Raw genomic sequence first — 21,052 nt, 5'->3', positions numbered from 1 at the left:
CTGGCTTTCTCTTTCACAGCTAACGACACTTCAATGAACTGTGTAGGTCACAGGCTTGTTCTGCCTTCCCCACCTCACACCCACAATTTTGCTGCAAGTCTCTTTGTCCAGTGAATCATACATAGCTACGTGCCTGTGAAAGAGGAAACTGAGGAGTTCATCAGAGTACAGAACTCCAGAAAAAAAAAATAGTCCTTTATGGAGCAATCTCTTCCAGGATGTGTCTGACAAGGACAACGGAGCTTGACCCTTCATGCTTTATTTCATTTCCTCAGTGATGGAATTTCATGCTTGAAAATGCCAGCTGGATTCCTGGTTGAATGACTACCATATCAATAACAAAAGAAAGATCAAACAGGTTTTGGATGTTTTTTTTCTGGATCCTTATTTTTGTATATTATTAAATTCTAGTTGCTGAACAGAATAGACTGTTCTTTTCGTGATCTAAAATTAACGATGACTAAGGTGTTGTTTTTTTTAAAAAAAAAATACTTAACAAAAGTGTATGCCACTTCAATTGTAGAGTATAAGCAGCTTACAACTAACACAGTAAAATCACAATAAAATAACAACCAATGATTATCAACTCAGCAGCTCAGGTAGCAGGATCATAACCCTCTCACAAAACTTCACCAGATAATAAAAACTTAATTTAGATTTAACACTAAGAATCAATCCCCAAAGGCTCTGTGGAAGGACAGTGTCCTCTTAAATATTACCAGGAAGGGAGATATTTTAAGGTGGGATGGGAGGAGAATAGAATATTCCAGAAGGTGGAGGCCATAATAAAGATACAAATGTGGCCATACCTGCTCCTGTCCATGGTCAAGTAGGCAACTGTATTTTGCATCAGTTGTAGTTTCTACCAGTGTGGTATTTAAGGGCAGCCCATATTGAGTACACTGCAGTAGTCCAATGGCAAGATGGCAAGGGCTTGAATGATTATTGCTAGCTCATTCTGCTCAAAGTACAGCTGAAATGGCTGAGAATAGTTTTCCCAGTTAGCTTCCTTAGCAGGGCCATGCATCTAGGAGGATCTCAAGATTTTGGACCAGTGCCTTTTAAAGGACCACAAACCCTAAATCGGTCTTTCACCAGCTTGCTTCTTCCCATCTAGTGTCTTACATACTCCAAATACAGGGCTAAATCTTCTACTATATCTGCTCTCTGACAATTGGAACGAATGAGGAAGGGTCCATCTCACAAAGATCCTGTCTATCTCATTGCAATCTACAGGCCCAAATGAATCCCAGATAATATTATAAGATGGTATCCGTGTCAATGTAGCTACTATTCAATTCTGAGTGAATATGAAAGATTTTATCCTCAAAATGTTTCAGTTTGAAACACAATACTATAAAATAAAATGGACACTGACCATTATATTCATTATTTAAACAGCAAATCAAGTTCCCCTCCCCACATCTGTATATTTTTAGTGTGTCTTTCTCAAGTTAAGTAGTAATTACAATATTTTCTATGACTAACAATGAACTTAAAAAGGAAACAGAAAGGCTGCAATGGATTTTCCGTAGTTCTTATGAAGTTACACAAATCACAATAACTTTGCTTTAGAGATCCTGCTGATGTTGAGGCACTTGGCTCCTATTCTGTTGTTTGGGCTCACATCCAAGGTTGAATCATGTCCAGGAGTTTTCTTGAGAATTTGGGAGTCACCATGAACTTTTGTGCTCCTTTTTTATCCAGTAAGAAGGAATCTCCTTTTAACAAAAACAAGACATTAATAGCTCAGGAAAGATATCTGATTGTGGAAAAAAGAAACATCACGTGATACATTTTGAGAAGCTAAAATGAGAAATAGGTTGAAATAAAAGAAGCAAAAAGAAGACTGGAAAATATATATTTCCAAACATTTATAGGGCTGATTTTATTTTTCAGAAACAAAGTACTGGAATGGAATGAGAATTATTGGCCACTGAACTACTTGAAAGTGGAGAAATTGCTTGTAACTAACCTGTTTTAAACTCTAGCAACAGTCTGCTGTGCCAGCAAACCCGGTGTCCATTTTCTACTTATTCTGCCTAATTAGGTCTGTGCTATTCGGAATCCATATTACATAGCAAAGGTCACAAAATGTCAGGCAGACCTATCACCTTCTGTTAAAACCTGTTAACGTGTAACTGCTTTAGCTTTCATTCTGAGAAAGACACCCTTGACAAAGTTAATCACTTTGACCTCCAAAAAGTAACCTTTCACCAAGCAAAAACTCTTCAAGCCAAATGAAAGGAATAAAATGCAATTGTTTAACAGCAACTTTGGGTGAGGAGCTGTTGCAATGAAAAGAAAAGCTGAATATTGGTTTTTTTTTTCTGGATTGAGGCAGCATTACACAATCTAGCATCCATAGCCATGTCAAATTGGGTCTACTCTCACCTCCAGTCAACTGATGCAATTGCTGTGATGATGGAAATTCTGGTCAACGGGATTGGAAAGCTTCAAGTTGGAGAATGCAAACTTCAAGTGAATCAGGCACAATAGATTAAAGGTAAAACCAAGCTGATAAATTATTTTGTCACTGGAAGAATGGACGTGCTGCTTGAGAAATTCTTGTCTTATGCATATCATCAAATATTGCCTTTGACCCTAATGTATCCAGATTTTATTTTCTCTGGCAAATCTGTTTTTAAAATTATAATATTGTGCAATAACAAAGGCCATATCCTCGGTAGCTAACCAGCATTTAAATAGAGGATCAACATGATTTATTTTTAAATTATTTCCAAAATGCTCAAGACATTTGATATAATAACAAATATCATATTGTTCATTACTTTTCAGATGTGTTGTAAATACATGGCTCTTTCATGACAATGGGAAACTCTACTTTTTCTTAGCATAAAGCATAGAATAATTCCAGGATTCTTTTAGGATCTTGGAAATCTGTTCTCATGAATATTCTAGTAGTTCCTCATTGGTTTTAGGACATGTATGTTTGAGATTTATCTACTGCTTGATACCTTACCAGACTCCAGGCAGTTTAAAGAGCTTCCATATAAAATACAATAAAAAGCAGCATAATATTTATTTAAAATAAAAATCTCAGAAATCTCAAAGAACAAAAATGGTTGCATGAATTCAATCCAAGCCTCGTAATAGGTTATTCATGAGCACAGAGAATGCAGAGTCACTATAATAAATTACTCTTTTGCCCTTCTATAAGACAATAAAAATAAAAATGTAGTTTCTGTTTCATACCCAGGTCTAAAACCAGATGGCCATGGTTCTAGATAATTCATATCCTCTAGAACCCTCTGCAATTGCAGCTGCACCACTTTCCCTCCTAAAAAGAAGATTACAGTTAGGATAATAGTTATCCAATTTTGTTGGATCCAGATCTCTTGAGTGAGCGAACCAGTGTCTCTGTATGGGTCTTTGGTATCTTTACTTCTTTCAGAAGGGTGTTGATTGTAACCTGGTTCCAGCAGTCTTCTTCCAGGTCACTTTCATTATCTAGGTAGGTTGGGAATCCAGTCCATAAGTGGCAGAGTCAAGATCACAGAGAACCTTGTGTGCTACATCAAAGTTCATACACTCAAAGTCCTCCCAGATGGCACTGTGAGATATCAGCCCTGTCCATTTCAGTAGATTCTATCCATTCAACTTCCAGCTCAGAGCAAATGTGAGTGATTTTATCTGCCAACTAATCACAACTTACACTGACTGAATTTTCTGGCCCATCCTGTCTTAAAAGCAGGACATCTAAACAGTACAGTTGGTTGACATTCACAAACACAATAAGTGCAAAGAAATAATTATTTTTTGTTGCCTTAGTTGAAATGGAAAATACTTTCAGCTGGGCTGTTACATGTATCCAGTTGGATTTTCTTGTTTTCTGTCAATAAACCAAAGAACCCCACAAGATTGGTGGTGATAACAGGTCACTCAGAAGTTTGGAGCATAGCTCTTAATGGACATCTCTGCCCTGCAGAGATTGGTAGCTCTGGTTAATCCCATTGTTATGAGGAAGTGAACTACCTGAACTGAACTACCTGAACTACCAAGAATAAAATAACACTCACACTAACACTGACAGGGCAAATCACTTGTATATAAACAGAAGGAAAACTCCACTCCCTTCTAGCACTGATGATGTTACATAGTTGGATAATGAGATGTCTGCAAGAAAACAATCAAGCTCAGAGAACACCAAGGATCCCACAGTTCAGCGCTGAGCTACAAATATTCTCTTCTATTTGAAGCAATCTGAATTTGACAGTAGTATGATGTATCCCATAGAATCAGATCTTAACACATCTGCTCTGAGGTAAACACTATATCTAAGGCACTACAAGCTACCTGAATTGGCCCAGTGATGATCTGGGACAAGCCCATGATTTTCAGTTCATTTCCCATAAACTCCTAAGCCACTTATGATCCCAAGGCAGGGGACTTGAAATCACTCAGTATTCACTATTTAAGTAAATCCACAACTATTCTCACAATGATATCAAACAGCTCAACGATGGATATCAACATGCACATTGGACAATAGCACAAAAACAGCACCCAACTTGTCCCTTTGGCCAAATTTCACCAGCGAAGCTTCACTTTTGGCTATCTGCAGAACAGTAATCTTCACAATAGTTAAAGTCTTCCAGGAAACAATTGTCACTCTAGCTCATTTGCTCCAAGGTTCGGACAGATGCAAAACATGAAACCTGGTTGGTGTTTGTGAGTGGAATTTTTTCTCTGTTTCCTCTTTATCCACCTAAATCTCAGTGATAAATGACAGATCTCTTCTTTCATCCATGATTTGATCAAAATTATGCTTAGATGCTTTTGCCTATTACATAAATAAGCCTCTTATCTCATAGCAACTAATAATTTATTTCCAAGATAAAGAGACATTTATAACAGCCTGCAGAACTGCTTTTTCCAACTAAGTGTATTCCATGTGTTGGCTATCACCAGACATAACTCTTAAGAAGGAAGAATTGTGTTAGCTGGGGATTAAGGGAGTTGAAATCCTACTCATTTTGATAGCACCACAAAGTGCAGAAATTCAGGAAGGTTGCTATAGAGGTAACCAGGGCTTTTTTTCTCATAGAACGCCCAGAACGGAGTTCCGGCACCTTTTTTGGATGGAACCTTGTAGGGTAGGCAAGGCGGGTTGTATGACGTGTGTGAGTTCCGTCACCTTTTTTTTTTTTTTTTTAGAAAAAAAGCACTGGAGGTAACCATGACTGGGACTATACTATTTCACATCTCTGCTGGGAAAGGGATTATCCACCTGAAGACTCAGTTTAAAAAGCTTCCATTCATTTTTTTTCCAGAATTTTGATTATTACAATCCTTTTGCATTGTATTATAAGGCAATCGTTGTCGACCATTACTAGCCATAGATGGTACATATATCTATAGTTTTCTAGATTCTATAGATTCTATCACAACAGAATCTGTTGTGATAATTTTATGATCTGACTTGAAATATTATTCTCTTCCCACATGCTAATATAATATAGAACATTTAACATCTTTGATGCTTTGTATCTGTGTTCCTTAAATTAAACCATTATGCCAGTTTGGGCTTGTGCATTACAGGCACTCTTAGGGATAGTGGATGACGGCTTTTCCTCACAATTTTGGTTTTTGTATAATATATAAATTTTTATACAATATAAAGTTTCTTTTACCATCCAACCAAGGTGGTCTGGGGGATGCCACACTTATCACATTCAATTGATGTTTGGTGCCACCACTTTCTTTTCCTTCCTTCTATTAGGCCTATAAAACAAAGCTAAAAATGATATCTTTTCTGCTGTTGAGAAATATCAGGGCACTAGAAATGTGCAGTATTGCAATACAGATTCAAAGTTGATTTACTGTAGATCAGATGTGAGCATGCTCAAAAGACCAGTGAGAAGCACTTTAAGGGATTTGCATTTTTTCCAGCTCCTGGATATCCAGACTACATCCAGACTATCTTTCCTCACTTAGGTTATGTGCATGTAAATGCATGTAAAAATGAGATAGGGCTTCAGTCATGCAGTCACAGCCGCCATCTTGACTTTTTAATACCTCCCCTGGCCATGGCCCTGATCTGGTAGCCAGTGGTAATCAATCTGAAAAGGCCTTCTGAGGCATGTTACCAGATTAAAATCCACCAAGGTACAAAATAGCACCAAATCCCTGTTTAAAATAGTATTTTTTTTTTATTAGAAATACACAGCAGCAAAGAAAACATGGATGGCTTTTGTCTTAGAGCAAAAGGATTAGGATTCAAAGAGCAATTGGAACAATAGGCAGACCATCCAAAAGAGCTCTGAAAGGATTTGAGCAAGGCTGGGGTGGGTCCATTCAAAATCAAAGTCAAAACATTAATGTTTTCTAGCTGGTTACTCACTGCACCTAGAAATTGGGGTTCATGGAATTCCTTCCTAATTCCTGAAGATTACAGCTCACAACTTGGAGTAAGTTTAACTTCTTTTCTTGCCCTTACAGCCAGCTGATCTCCTGGAGAAGACTGAAAGAATAAGCAGCCTTCTGCGAATCCCTTTCTCAAGGGAGACACTTTTCTTACAAGTAGTAGGGCCCAATTTTCAGCTAGAGGTTTTATACACACACACACACACACACACACACACACACACACACACACACACTTTCTCATGCATGTGCATTCACATCCACACACACTTCTTGCTTGTTGTTTCTAAGTTCTCTGTTATCAAAAATATCATTTTGTGATTGATCTGTTGTCAAGGGAGTTAAATAAGGACTAATTTCTTGATCTAGGATCATTTTTAGGAAAAAAACAGTAGAGCAGTTTCCTTTCCTCTCCAGCAAAGAGGTAATCCAGAGATCTGTATGTACAAGAACACAAGATGGTATCTTTTGATTTAGATACAGAATTAAAGTACATGTTCTTAACCTTTGTAAAAACTGTAACTATGATTCTTAACATTTTATTGGAAAGCTATATTTGTAGCTGTAAGAGAAACCGTTTTAAACTGAAATGGTTTAAATTGAAATTGGGTCTGCATATAAGCTACTAAAGCAATAGGTAAATTAGGAAAATTCCATGTATAAAAAAAAATCAGTGTTGCTTTAGATTGGATAGTAGGCGTGCTCAGAAAGTTTTTCTCTTTGTGTATAATGGAATGAAGCACAGCAGACAGACCACATCATACCGGTTGTGCCAGCAAGGGTTGGAAAATATTATATTAGATATGTAGCAAGAAAGGATGGGTAGAGAGGCAAGGGGTGTTCATGTCCTTCAGATTGGAATATGGGCAGTCTCTGCAGGAAAGTAAGCAGGAGATGCAGATGTGCCAACAGGAAATGATGGTCAGGCAGCGATATGGAATTCTGATGCTATCTCTAAACATTACATAGTTATTTGCATGAAAATGCTATAGCATTTGGACCAAGGGCTGCACAATATAAACCTTTGCTTTTGGCAGGCAATATGAAATCACCTTTCTACAGTCACCAAATATAGAGAGATTGGCCTCTCCAACTGCCTTCAAAGCCTACTTTATCCACCTTCAAAGCTGTGTCAAAATATGATGTGCTTTCTAATAAGCCTCTTATTATCTCTGATGACAGTGACAGATAGCAATAGTGTTTTCAATTGCCATGGAATGTTTGAGATTCCTATAACATAGCATCATTCTGGGGCACTGAATTGACTTTGAATTGCTTCTCCTAGACCTGTGGCCTTTTCAAGGAGAACTCCCAGGAAGATATCAGTGGAGGACACTATACTATATCCTGAAGCCAAGCCTAGTATGGCCACTTATAGCTCCAGTTTTGCCTATTATAAATTAGATGTATAGAACACATTTTCCAACCTAGATGTCTGCTAAAATGAAGCAAGGCTATGGCATGCACTTGAAAGAAAACTGGGATGCCTGTAATTGTGGAGTCTGTCTGGCAAGAATAAAAAATGTTTATTCACAGAGAATATGCATGTGTGTGTAAAACACTTGTATCAATTCTAAGTGGTTAGAGCAGAGGTCCCCAACCTTTTGGGCACCAGGGACTGGTTCCGTGGAGAGAGGTTTTTCCAGGGACCAGAAGGTGCGTGGTTTTGTGTGCTGTCTGCATCCTGCAGATGGGGCTTTGCTTGTTTGTGCAGACTGGTTGCTGGCATGCGGCGGCCTGGTGCTGGTCCATGGACTGGGGGTTGGGGACCCCTGGGTTAGAGGACTGATAACAGTAACAAAGAGTTAGAAATCCTTCATATCCCTATACCATTTCGGCAAATGGCTTTTCTTGGAGCGCTTCAATAAAAGAAATCAAAACCTGCACTTCATGCCTGGTGTTCTTCATCGGCTTCGGCACAGGCTCAGACTTGAATTGGGGATAACATGGATGTCCTCCAGATGTATTATCTTGACCCCCTAGAATTTCCCAGCTGGCGTGCTCCTTACTGAGAATTCTGGACATCAGAGTCCTCCAATCTACATTACATCTGGTATATCATGTGCAACTTTAGGGTTGCAGGGTGTTACTCCAAATTTGCCACCATAGTTAATTTTTTAATTATGATTTTTTTAATCACCTTATTTTTTTAAGGTGGTTAAGTGCAGATTATAAGTAGCCAGGGCACAATCACATTAATGAAATCATATTAAAGTTAAATGAAATATTTTACTGTGGCCATTTTCCCCTTGAGGTAGAGCTTTTAGCGTACCTCTCAAAAGCTAACACTTTGCCTGTACTGTAAAAGCTGTACTCATAGAATTTTACAAATTGTCCCACTAAATAAGCTAATACATTCATATTTCCTGTGGTTCCATTTTTCAGTTAGAAGAGTTCACCATTATTTTAATTTAATTGAATATAGATTGCATAAAAATGTTTTAGTGCTCTTTAAAGGCTTGAAACAGGTGATTAAATATGGCCTTCTTGCAATCTATGAATTAATGTCTGCTGAGTTGATAACAGCATCAGTTGCCAATATATTATGCCCACATTTAAAGCATGCTTCTTAAACATCTAAAAGAGTAAATGCGAATAGCATTGATGTGAATCAAATAGTGGTATGAACACAAATAATATGTAATATTCTCCTGCTAGGATGAAAATCCAACTGCTCTTCCATCTGTAGGTAAAAGAAGAATAAATCATAAAAACTAGGAATCATTTATTATCCCCACAATTGTGTGGTTTGGATGATGTTCATGCATGTAGAAGCATCATAAAAATTAAGCATTAATTACTTTTATTTGCATAGTGCAGCTGCAATTATAATAATTTCATTAACAAACAAAGTAAAAACAAAAACTGTCTCTAGCCAATTATTTAAGACAACTTATAAAAATTCAGATCAAAGGTTTCTGATATGTTAATATCAGTATTAGGAGAAAAGCATATGCATATTTTTGTTGTTCATCTATCTAAGTATGGCTACTTATTAATTTGCACCACAGGATATTGCACATTCACAATCTAATTTTATATTGAACTCAGATGGCACATTTATTATGTTGTAGTATTAACCAGTGAACTATTCCAAGAGGTTATCCCCTTGATATGGTGGAAAGGCTCAGTAACTTTGATGACCCTAAGAGAGATGCTGGAGGGGACATTGTAGCTTGTAAAATTGAAAAGAGAAAATAAAGCTAAAGAAAATGTACAATTTTCAGAATGTCTTTGTTAGATACAAGGAATCAAACTGTAAGTTGGTAGAATTTGGTTTGATAATCTATTCTATGTGATTTTTTTTTGTAAGCTTATAAGTGCCCTACGATCATTTTCATTATTTACATATCTCTGTTGATAATAACATAAATTGAGGGCTATCATGATTGTACATTTGTGAGTCTAGCCATGTAAAGAACTCCAGGTGACAAATAAAAAAGTGCAAAATACAGTACATCATCCAATCAGTTCCCACCTAATGAGCTATCGTAGCTTTTGGAGGAACAAAAACACTAACTCCTCATTTAAAAAGAAATAAAATTAATTGATTGGTTGATAATAAAATAAATGAAAAAATTCCCCTCCATGTTTCTTCATACATGTATTGTTGGACACATAAAAGGGAATGTATATGAGGGAACCCTGATGTAAAGAAATTCACTGAAATTCCTTCACAGCTTCCTGATTGCCATGATTCCTGATTGCATCAAGGTAAGGTATAGTTTGAAGGGAATTTCAAAATCCATTATAATGAAATCAATTCAAAACTGAGTTTTATATTGCCCAAGTGGAGTTACTGTTGATGTTGTGTTTTACTACATTTTGGGATAACAAATCCATGAAAAACAACTCAAAATCATATCAGTGAAAGGACTCTGTAAGTACTATGCTGGGTGAGGGAACAGAAAGCAACTTCACAACATCTGCTTGTGCAATGAGGAACTGGGGTTGGGAGGCTGGAACAGGCAAATTTAATTCCCCAAATAAACAGTATTGGGAGAACAATCAAGTCTGGACTTTGTGCTGATGTGATGAAAACTGGATGCATCCACAGGCTACTTATATATGTACCAGTCATACTACAAGTGATCCTCAGCGTACGACTACAATTGGAACTGGAACTTCTGTAGCTACACTAAGTGAGGCGGTTGTTAAATGAGTTGTGCCCAACTTTACAACCTTTTTTTGCTGCAGTCATTAAATGAAACATCACAGTCATGAAGAGAATCACACGGTTGTTAAGCAGATCTGGCTTCCCAACTGACTTTGCTTGTCAGAAGCCACTTGCAAATGGTGATCATGTGACCCTGGGAGACACTGCAACTGTCACAAATGCATGCAGTTGCCAAGGGACTGTGGGAATGCTGTGATGGTCATAAGTGCAAGGACCGGTTGTAAGCCACTTTTGCTACTGTAACTTTAAACAGTCCCTAAACAAATAGTTGTAAGTTGACTACCTGTATTCATGTTAAAAAGTTGTGCAGAGCACAGGAGTAAAAAATAGCAGACTAAAGAAATATAGGTGTGAGATAAGAAGAAAAGGAAATATGGATATATCTTGTTTACACCAACCCCATTCACAATGACTTTCCCTGTCTCTTTATCCTTACAAACTACCCTCAATTCTACTGCTACATATGTTGTCTTTTGTTTTTGAAATTTCTCACTTCTTTTTTCAAGGAGCTCATCAGTCACACAACCATGACTTTCTCAGTTTTCCCCTTCCCCTTCAACGTATTCACTGTTCCTTCAGAAATTTGTTTTGCAAATTGATTCTCATTCATTATGTTAGTATTACTAAACTTTTCATTGTACTTCTGCCATCTCAGTTTTTTTCTTTTGTGTTCAGTCCCTATTCATTCAGCCCTCATTTGTTATTGACCTCATCTTTTTATGTTTTATTACATACACTTCCTAAATAATCCATTCCTATGCATTAAATTTCCTTTTATGTTTTTCCACCTTCTCTCACTTCCTCATAACAAAGTAGCTAGAAGCGCTCTCTTATACCCAGTCCTTTTTGTTCCTTTTGTAAAATATTCATTCCTCACAACACACCACCTATTATCTTTATATAGCATTTACACATTTTAAAATGGTTCTATCCATTTCCCTCTATTTATTTTTGTATTCATTTATACAGTTTACTATCTACAGCTTCAATCATCATGGACTCTAGGCAGTTTTCAGATATTTACAGAGCCATAAGAATAAAAACACATTTTAAGACCACAGTTACAAGTAGATAACGAGTTGTACATCTCGACCTTGGGCTGGGTAAGTAATAATGTCAAAGTCTAACCCAGTGCCGCCAATATTGTGCTGTTTGGGATGGAGAGAAGCAGGACAAGGCTGGGTCCTGAGTCTCAGGCTCAATCCTGACAGGATCAAGTGACTGCATTTATATGGCCTCTCCATTTCTGGGGATATTTCATTGCTTGCTCTTAATGATGTAGCACTTCCTTATTCAAAACTGATACACAATCTGGGAGAGTCTCTTGGTCTTTGAGCTCCTGCTCAAAGAATTGGAGGTAGCTATGTCCAAAAGAGTCTTTGCACAGGTCTATCTAATGCACCTGGACCAGGAGCCCTTCAGGTAGTAACTCTTGCCCTGATCATCTCACAATTGGATTAATGTCATATGCTTTACGTAGGGCTTCCCTTGAAGATTATCTAGAGTAGACACTATATCTGTTCCAGAATGTTGGTGGCATGGGCAGTATTGGGGCCCCCAAATATGCCACTGTGACCATAATGATTTGCAATGTGCACTAGTTACCAGTTGGCTTCCAAGTGCAATTCACCATTAAAGCTCTTCATACCATGGCTATCTATTGCTATCTATTACTACTGTTGAAAGAAAAATCTTCATCAGGGCCCAGTCCAAGCTGGGAATAAACAAAATTGAGACTGCTTTAGAAAGAAGGTTTTTGTTTATTTAGTTGCCAGAAACTTCAGTGACAGCAGCGTCTTTCTGGGGTGGCTGACCACAGGGAACTGGGGGTGGTGGGTTTTTATATTTTCTTGGGCTTTTATGTTTGGAGTTATTCCTGTGGCATGGACTTTGATCTGGGGTTCAGTGTACCCTTCTGGTATTTAATGGTGGTGGGTTAATCCTATTATGTCCTAAAGGTCATGTCCTGCTTCCTTGGGGCTGTGGCTGATGGCTATGTCCTGTATTGGAATTTTTGGCTGAGGGATTATTAGTTCTAGGGATCTTTGTCTTTCTAATCCCATCAGCTCCAAGCTTCCTGGCTCAAGTCTTTCTGAAAGGATTATCAAATCTGCATTTCTACAGAGCTGGTTTCTGCTTGGGGCAGAGAGACTTGGGTGGTGGTGGTTTCTGCCTAAGATTTTCTATTATTCCTTTCCTTTTGTTCTCACACATACATTCTTACACTATTTTAATAACACCATACTAGCACAAACGTTCTGCAAAGCAAGCTTATTCACCTTAACATATACTTTCTTTAAGTCACTACATGTACAATAAACTTTCTCACATTCATACATTTTTCAGTGACTTCTTGAAGAGCAGCTATCTGGTCTTACACGCCTTGCCCAGGATAAAAATACTAATTGCTTCCCAAATTCTGCTCATTGTTATCTCTAGTACACTTTTGGTCAGAATTCTACCAAATATCTTCCTGGGCACACTTGATAAATGAATTCTCCTATATTTTTGCACAGAAGAAACCAAACCCCCAAAGTACACCTTGACAAACTGGCAAGCTATAAAATATGTTTAAAACTTTGTTCAAAAGTGATAAGAAGTTAACAAGCATGGATAACCATGAGATACATGACCTCAACAGCCAGAGAGGACAAAGCAAGGTAATACCAAGGTCAGCAATCAGAACTGCTAATTTTAATACCATAATTAATGCTGAACATTTCAAAAAGAAAGCTTAAAGTATAATTGCATTCAAGTATCCAAATCTGGTAAATGCTAAAGTTATGCTATTTATGCAAATTAAAATGATAAGAAGGGACAATTATGGATTATAATTAACAGATAATACAAATGATCCCATGGTGAAGGTCTTGCTTCTCCTCTGTCTTACAAGACAATGTAATTGATTTTTATAAATGCTAATTTATGTATGCTGTTAACTATTAACATGCTGTAATATTTATTAAATTAAATAGCTATCTAGGCTAAGTTAATTTCTGACTTTAAAAGTTCTTCTGGGGAAAAAAACGAAGCAGAGCTGTTAAGAAAGGATAGAGAGAATGAAACATTAAGAAAGAAAACAATATTCCTGACTTTTCAACATGAAAACAACATGAAATTGCAAGGGTCTTTGTTTTAAATATGTTATCTTAAAAGGGAACAAATTGATAATAATCCATATGGTAATTCTACCTGTTTAATGTTTTACACCTGTTAGTTAAAATAATAATAAATAATAAAATAATGGCCATGTTCAGGATTACGATCTTGACTTGAGCCTTCCCTAAGCTTACATCCTTTTAGGTATCTTGCAAATGGCTTTGATTCTACAGGTGGGCTTCTAGAAACGTTTGGGCTTATAGAAACACTCTGGTGATTATTTACGTTTTTTTTTTTTATTAATTCTGAGGAATTTCCTTAATAAATTTGGTGTTCATGATCTCAGCCAGTAGCAACTCTTAGAATTTCAACATCTGAAGATGGTTCAGATTGTTTGCTTAAGTGCTACTAGTCAGAATCTATGTCCACCTCTGTGCCTATAGTTTATTTTGCATGTACAGCTTTAGTAACTACAAGGATATATTTTACACCTAATGGCAAATATCTATTTGCCTGCACTACTGTCAACAATTATTTAATATTATTTAAATTCAGGGAGGAGATGTCATCTGTTTTGGACTAAATTAGGCTTGTTTTATACAAGGTGCACATAATCCCCTTCAAGGAAGGGAAGTCCCTAGTTTCCCTCTTTGGGAGCTTGGGATCTAGGCTTGGGCATGGAGGAAGAGCAAAAATGATAAATTATTTCTTGCTTCAAGCAAATCAGTGGGTGAGCTATAGAAAGAAAAAGAATACTGTAGGTGAAGTTACGGCTCTACCTTTGTTTATTTATTTATCAAATTTCTACACTGCTCATCTCCCCTGAGTGACAAAATATTGTAAAAACAGGACATTTCATTACCCTAACTAGGTAACATCATCAGTGCTAGTAAGGAGTGCAAGGACCCCTCAATTATTGAGTTTTGCCCCCTTTTATGACCTTTTTGCCATACATTTTAAGTAAATCACTGCAGTTATTAATTTAATAACACAGTTGTTAAGTGAATCTTGACTCTGCTTGTTAGAAGGTCGCAAAAGGTGATCACATGACCTTGGCATACTGTGATTGTCATAAATATATGCCAGTTGCCAAACATCTGAATTTTGGTTATGTAACCATGGGAATGCTGCAGCAGTTGTAAACTTGAAAAACAGTCAAACATCATTTTTTTCAGTGCTATTGTCAAATGGTCATTAAATAAATGGTTATTAGTCAAGGACTGCCTGTAATTATAATTTAAAAGGCTGTAGACAATGTGGCACTGATATTTACAATGGAAGACTAGAAGTTGTTCTGTTTGACAGAAATTGAAGAGATACATTTTGGTATGACAAACATGAGAAAGCAACTAACCTTTGAAACTTATTTGGTGGGAAACACTGATGAATACATACACGCTGGAATAAAGTTTTCTTATTCATATTTTATCCATGACTGTCAGCTACGTAATAAAATGAAATAAGTGAAAATGAACATTAATTTGTCCACAAAATGACCTCAGAGCTGAGGAGAAATGGTAGTAGTGGTAGTTTTAGTGTTGATCCTGCCCATTGAACACAGATGACCTGCTCCCAAATTTTCCATGGAAATGATTGTGGTTGTTGGACAGCTTTTAGGCATGTAGCTCATTTTACACTAACAAACAGTTTGGCTTAGATTATAATCCCTGGACATTAATTCTATTTCCTATGCTTAGTTCTCAGGAAAAACAAGGAACACATTTATGGCATGATGTAGATAGGTCTTCAATTGAGCACTGTGCTTGAGACAGTGTAAGAACTATCTAACTATGAACATTATCATAACAAGTTTTCTACAGATGCACAAATTTCAGTATGGCTGTATTACATTTATACCCCACCTCTCTTCATGTTAGAATATTAGAATTAATAGGGAGGATTTTGAATTGATGGATAGCTTCTGCCTTTGGGAACAACTATAAAACAGTAAAGAGCATGCAGTCAAGAAATAAGTAGCACTTGGCAGAGCAGCCACAAAAACCTTGGAAAGGATAATTCAAACACTGTGATGAATTTATATCTACAAAGAACAGAATCGTGCAAGCTACAGTATTTCCTGTGATGCTCTATGGAAGCAAAAGTTGGACTCTGAAGGATAAAAGAGTACTGATGCTTTGAACAGTCAAGAAAACAAACAAATGGACTTCCGGTTCCAGTACGTGGCGACGCCGGATGTGCTTAGAGACTTGTCTCTGCACCGTCCGGAGTTTCCTTCGCCGGTAGACCCCCTAGGGCAGTGTTTCTCAACCTTGACAATTTTAAGACTTGTGGACTTCAACTCCCAGAATTCCACAGCCAGCAATGCTGGCTGTGGAATTCTGGGAGTTGAAGTCCACATGCCTTAAAATGGTCAAGGTTGAGAAACACTGCCCTAGGGGGTCAAAAGTCACCCTGGAGGGGCGATCACCGAGGAGGACGCTTGCTGGTAGATAGGGGAGGGTGGCAGCTTCCCCCGTGTCTCCAGCTATCTCCTTAGGGCCGACGGAGCAAAGATCGGCCTGCAAGATGGCAGATCACCCTGCTGCACCAGCCGAAAGTCACACTGACACCTAAGTGTAATAGACCCACCGCGGATGATCTGGGTGAGACCTTTTTGTTCCTCTCTTCACCCTATGTTTTTTTTGCCTGCAAAAGCTTTGTTGGAATTATTTCCCCGTCTGGAAAAAGCGGCTTTTGTATGTGTGGGAACAAAGGCGTTTTACAAAAGGACAGATTAAAACCTTTTTAAAGACTATATTTTATCCCTATTCACATTGAGGTACAGAAAAAATTGTTTTTTTGGTTTTTTGGGAGCGGTATTGTATTGGTAGAGTATTTCTTTTTCCATTCTTTCTTTAAAAAAATAGAAAAAAGGAAAAAATGGCATTTGAAAAAGTCTCTTTAGCTTACTGAGGACATCTGGTCAAAAGTTAATATTGGAATTGTTGACTATTTGGAGATGAGATGGTTTTGGCCTTCAAACTATTTTTCAAGAGAAAAGATAATTTGAGCCAGCTGTGGGATTTGTGGGGGTGGATACTTTTCAACTGTAGCCTCCACTAAAAAAGAAAAAAAGAAAAACAAGAAAAAGAAATAAGAATTTCTCTTCAACTATTGTTAAAATGGAGAAGCTTCAATCACGTTTAATCTGTAAACTTATACTGGAAAAGATCTATGAGGCTAAAGAAGAAATATGTACTACAATAAAAGAGTTTACTACAGAATTAAGGGCCAGAATTCCTACTTTAAACCTTAAAACTGACTCTCAGATTACACCTGACTACTCTACAAAACAGACTATACAAGAAGAGGACTTAACTGAGAATAAAGAGAATTTTATCTTGCCCTATAAGCAGTCCACCTATGGCTTTGAGGACCAGGAAAAGCAAAGACTGAGTTTTGAACTTCTGAAGCAACGAGGCTTTATGGACAAGAGAAACAGAGGGCCAATGCAGAGACCAAGATGGTTTTCATCGAATCAAATGACACTACAAGCAACAAAAAGAGATTCATCACCTGGAAGGGAAGCTCTGTTATGGAAACCTGCCTGGCATAAGAGGAAAGGTAGAAAAAGATTGAAAAATGAAATTTAAAATTTCATGCATTGGATTAAAGGCAACCTAGAATTATGGATTGATGTAAGGATTAAGATTATGAGTTTGAAGTAAAGAGATGTTTTAGACTTGGATTGAATTAATAATTAATTGAATGTTGTTGTTTTTTATTGAAAATTTTTAAAAGTTTTACAATATAACTCCCCTCCTCCCCAAAAACCANCCCCCCCGACTTCCCAGAGCCACACACAGGGTTAACAATACAATAATTATACTCTGTCTTAGATTATGTCACCCTTAAATTAACAATTCTATAACATCCTTTAGCTCTCTTCTGAACAAACATATTAAACATCATTATTACTAATTAAAAAAAAAAAACTACATTAACAATCTAAAATTTACTCAAAAACCAAATGAAACTTTTTAGTTCCATATTTATTCTCAATATAATCTATCCATCTTCTCCAAACCAAAATATATCTTTCTTGTGAGTAATCCTTCACGTAAGCTGAAATCTTAGCCATTTCTGCTAGATTTGAAACTTTAAATGCCCAATAATTAATTAATTGAATGTTAATCAAATAAGATGACTTGTTTGTTTTATAACATGGATGTTATTACCTATGATAACTAACTGGATGAAATTTGAATTCTGCTCAATGGATTGAAATGATTTAAGGTTTGATACTATTCTGTCAGCTTAAAGAGATTGATTAATTGATGGATTAGACATGTATAGAATAGATAGATAGATAGATATACACATTTAGATATGTCTAGGATAGATCAATATTTTTGTTTAAGCTAAAAAATAAGAAAGTAAAAGCAGCAACTATAATAGGTCAGTCTTTCCAGATAGTCCAGACAAGAAGCACAAACTACCTTTATTGTAACATTACAATAACAGAATCTTATGAGTCTGAAAGCATTTCTCTCTTCCTTTTACTTTCCAGAAAACTAGGGAGCATCCCTTCGGATATGCTTCTTGTGCATCCTTCCCTTCTGTGGGTTGAGATACCTTTTGCATGATGGTTCTCTAATCTCCGGCTCTTCCTCCTGTCTCCCAAGGACATTCCCACACATTGTTAGATAATAGCCATAAATGTAACATCTAAATCAGAATAAAATACTTGTTAATACTTGTTAAAATACTTGAAAATATAACAAATCTGATGTAAAATGTATATTAAAAGTCTGATGTCCAAACTCCTTTTCAGGCTTGAACAATTCATAGAGAGGAATGGGCTACATTAATAAATTAAAAATAATTATGAGCTGGAACGAATGGCTGGCATACTAATCAGCTATTCAGTGGCTAGTGGAGCAACAGCAGTGATTGAGCTGTTATGTCTGTGAGGCCTGGAGGTCCTGGAGGTAACATTTCTTTGAGGGTGCCAGTGAATCCTTCCTACCAGTGCTGAATAAATTTATTGAATGTTTAAAAAGACACTAGTGGGCCACAAATATGCTGCTTGTTGGGCTGCATGTGCCCTACAGGCTGTGTTTTGTGCAGGTTTGCCCTATACCATTGATGTTTGCTGAGAGAAGAGGAATGTTGAAAGCAAAGTTTCAGCCAATAGATTACTAGTTAGATAATCAAACGATATACTATCCTAAATCAATCTGGCAACTTCACTCTGTGGTTTAATCACTTCAATGGACTCTACATGTAGCCCTCAGCATACAACTATTCATTTAGGAACTGTTCAAATTTACAATGGCACTGAAAAAAATAACTTGCTACCGGTCCTTGTACTTACAACCATTGAAGCATCCCCTATGCTCACAAGATCAGAATTCAGGTCCTTGGCAACTGGCATGTATTTATGATGGTTGCAACACCCCAGGGTCACGTGATCCTTATTTGTGACCTTCCTAGCCAGCTTCCGACAAGCAATGTTAATGGAGGAAGCTGGATTCACTTAACAACTGCATCATTCACGTAACTGCAGTGATTCACTTAACAATCATGAGAAAAAGGGTTGTAAAATTGGGCGAGACTCATTTAGCAACCACATTGCTTAGCCATGGACATTTTGGTCCCAATTGTGGTTGTAAATTGAGGACTGCCTCTATGTGGGGTTGCCTCTGTAAACAGTTCAGAATCTACAACTGTTTCCAAATGTGTACTGATTGTATTGCTTCCTGCCCAAAGGTCTGGCTGATTGGGATAGCTTATAAACATAGTAAATAAATAAAACCTTATCTAATCTGATTGCCTTATGGATTTGTGAGTTTCCACTTCCATAATTTTTTGCAAACTTTATGTTAGCTGGAAAACTCAGTGAATTGAACCTGGTACATTTGGATGGCCTTCTGGTTGCATTTAGCTATCCTTAAACCCTTATGCTGCACCTCTATTTGTGTTTTTCTTTTTTTTTTAAATTACAAATACTGCACGAGAATAGTTTCAGGGTTGTCTTGGAATGACAGTTCATGGGAAGGGGCAGTTTAAACATTTCCAAGTCATAATCCCAAGAAGAATTGTTCTCCCCCAATCTGTGAGGTTAAGTCAGGGAAATGGGGATGGGGGAAAGCCATTTTTATCAGAAGGTTTGTGTTTAAATTTGATAGTTACATTTGGGAAAGGAATGTCTTTCATCTTTCCTTTTCTTTTTTAATTATGGCTGAGGAGGAAACATTTAAATCAGAGCTGTCCAACCAGTGGTGGGATTCAAATATGTGAAGTACCAGTTCTCTGTGTGGATGCTGCTTCCGGAAGTCTGTTCTGGGCCTGGGCAACAAAAAATTAGCTACCAGTTCTGCCGAACTGGTGTGAACTGGCTGAATCCCACCACTGTGTCCAACCTTAGCAACTTTAAGATCTGTGGACTTCATACAAGCTGGGGAATTCTGGCAATTGAAGTCCACAAGTGTTAAAAGTTGCCAAGGTTGGACACTTCTGTTTTAAATGTTTCTTAGATACCGATTTGCTTATCTTGGAATCAAAAACAAAAAGGAAAACAGAGGACTGCATTAAAGTACTAATTGTAATGTTTTAATGGACTCTTTTAAGTTGTAAACATTTATTATTGAAATGTAGTTCTTAATTTATCTCTCATTAACATCACTTTGGGGTTGGTTTTTGTTTGTTTGTCTGCACACAAATCTAGCACTGTAACTTTTTGTGAATGAATTTCCTGTGAATACATTCCTATTATCCATTAAAATGGTTTCCCCTTGTGTTGCAGCCCTAAGGGTTTGCTTGAATCTTTATTCAAGCAATACAGCTATAAATCACGCTGTGCTAATATTGAAGTTATGTCAGCAATAGGGAGTACAAACTCTGAATGTCAGATATGAAGTACAGTTACCATATATTAAATGGAGCCTTTAAACTTGAACTAAAATCAGGGACTATATCTTCAATATGAGGCTATTTGTCAACACAACATTGACAAATTATGGAAGTAAAATACTTTTTTTTTACAGTGCATCATGGTCCTGATCCTTTTTTTGCCTACGACTGTCCTGCAATTGACCATACCACAAGGTAACGTTATTTTGCTGTGGATTATAGCCCTGTGCAATGTAAGGCTTTAAAGATAATGACCAGCACCTTGAATTGCACCTGGGAAGAAACTGGATGCCAGTGCACTTATCAGAATGTTCGCTACCACATTCTGAGCCAATTGAAATTTCTAGGTGGTCTTCAAGGGCCGTCCAATGTAGACCATATTGCAGTAACTCAAATGCATTATAGATATATAATGATCTGGTAAGATTTATGTGACTTTTGATTTTTTTTTAATTTGATACTAACTGGATGTTACCCTGAGATTTGAGGGTTCTGTAGATAGGGAATTGGGGAGATGTTGGCAAGGGAAATCTC

Source organism: Protobothrops mucrosquamatus, unplaced genomic scaffold (assembly GCF_001527695.2).
Source record: "Protobothrops mucrosquamatus isolate PMUCROS unplaced genomic scaffold, P.Mucros_1.0 scaffold1459, whole genome shotgun sequence".
NCBI lineage: Eukaryota > Metazoa > Chordata > Lepidosauria > Squamata > Viperidae > Protobothrops > Protobothrops mucrosquamatus.
Note: the sequence above shows the minus strand (reverse complement) of the source record.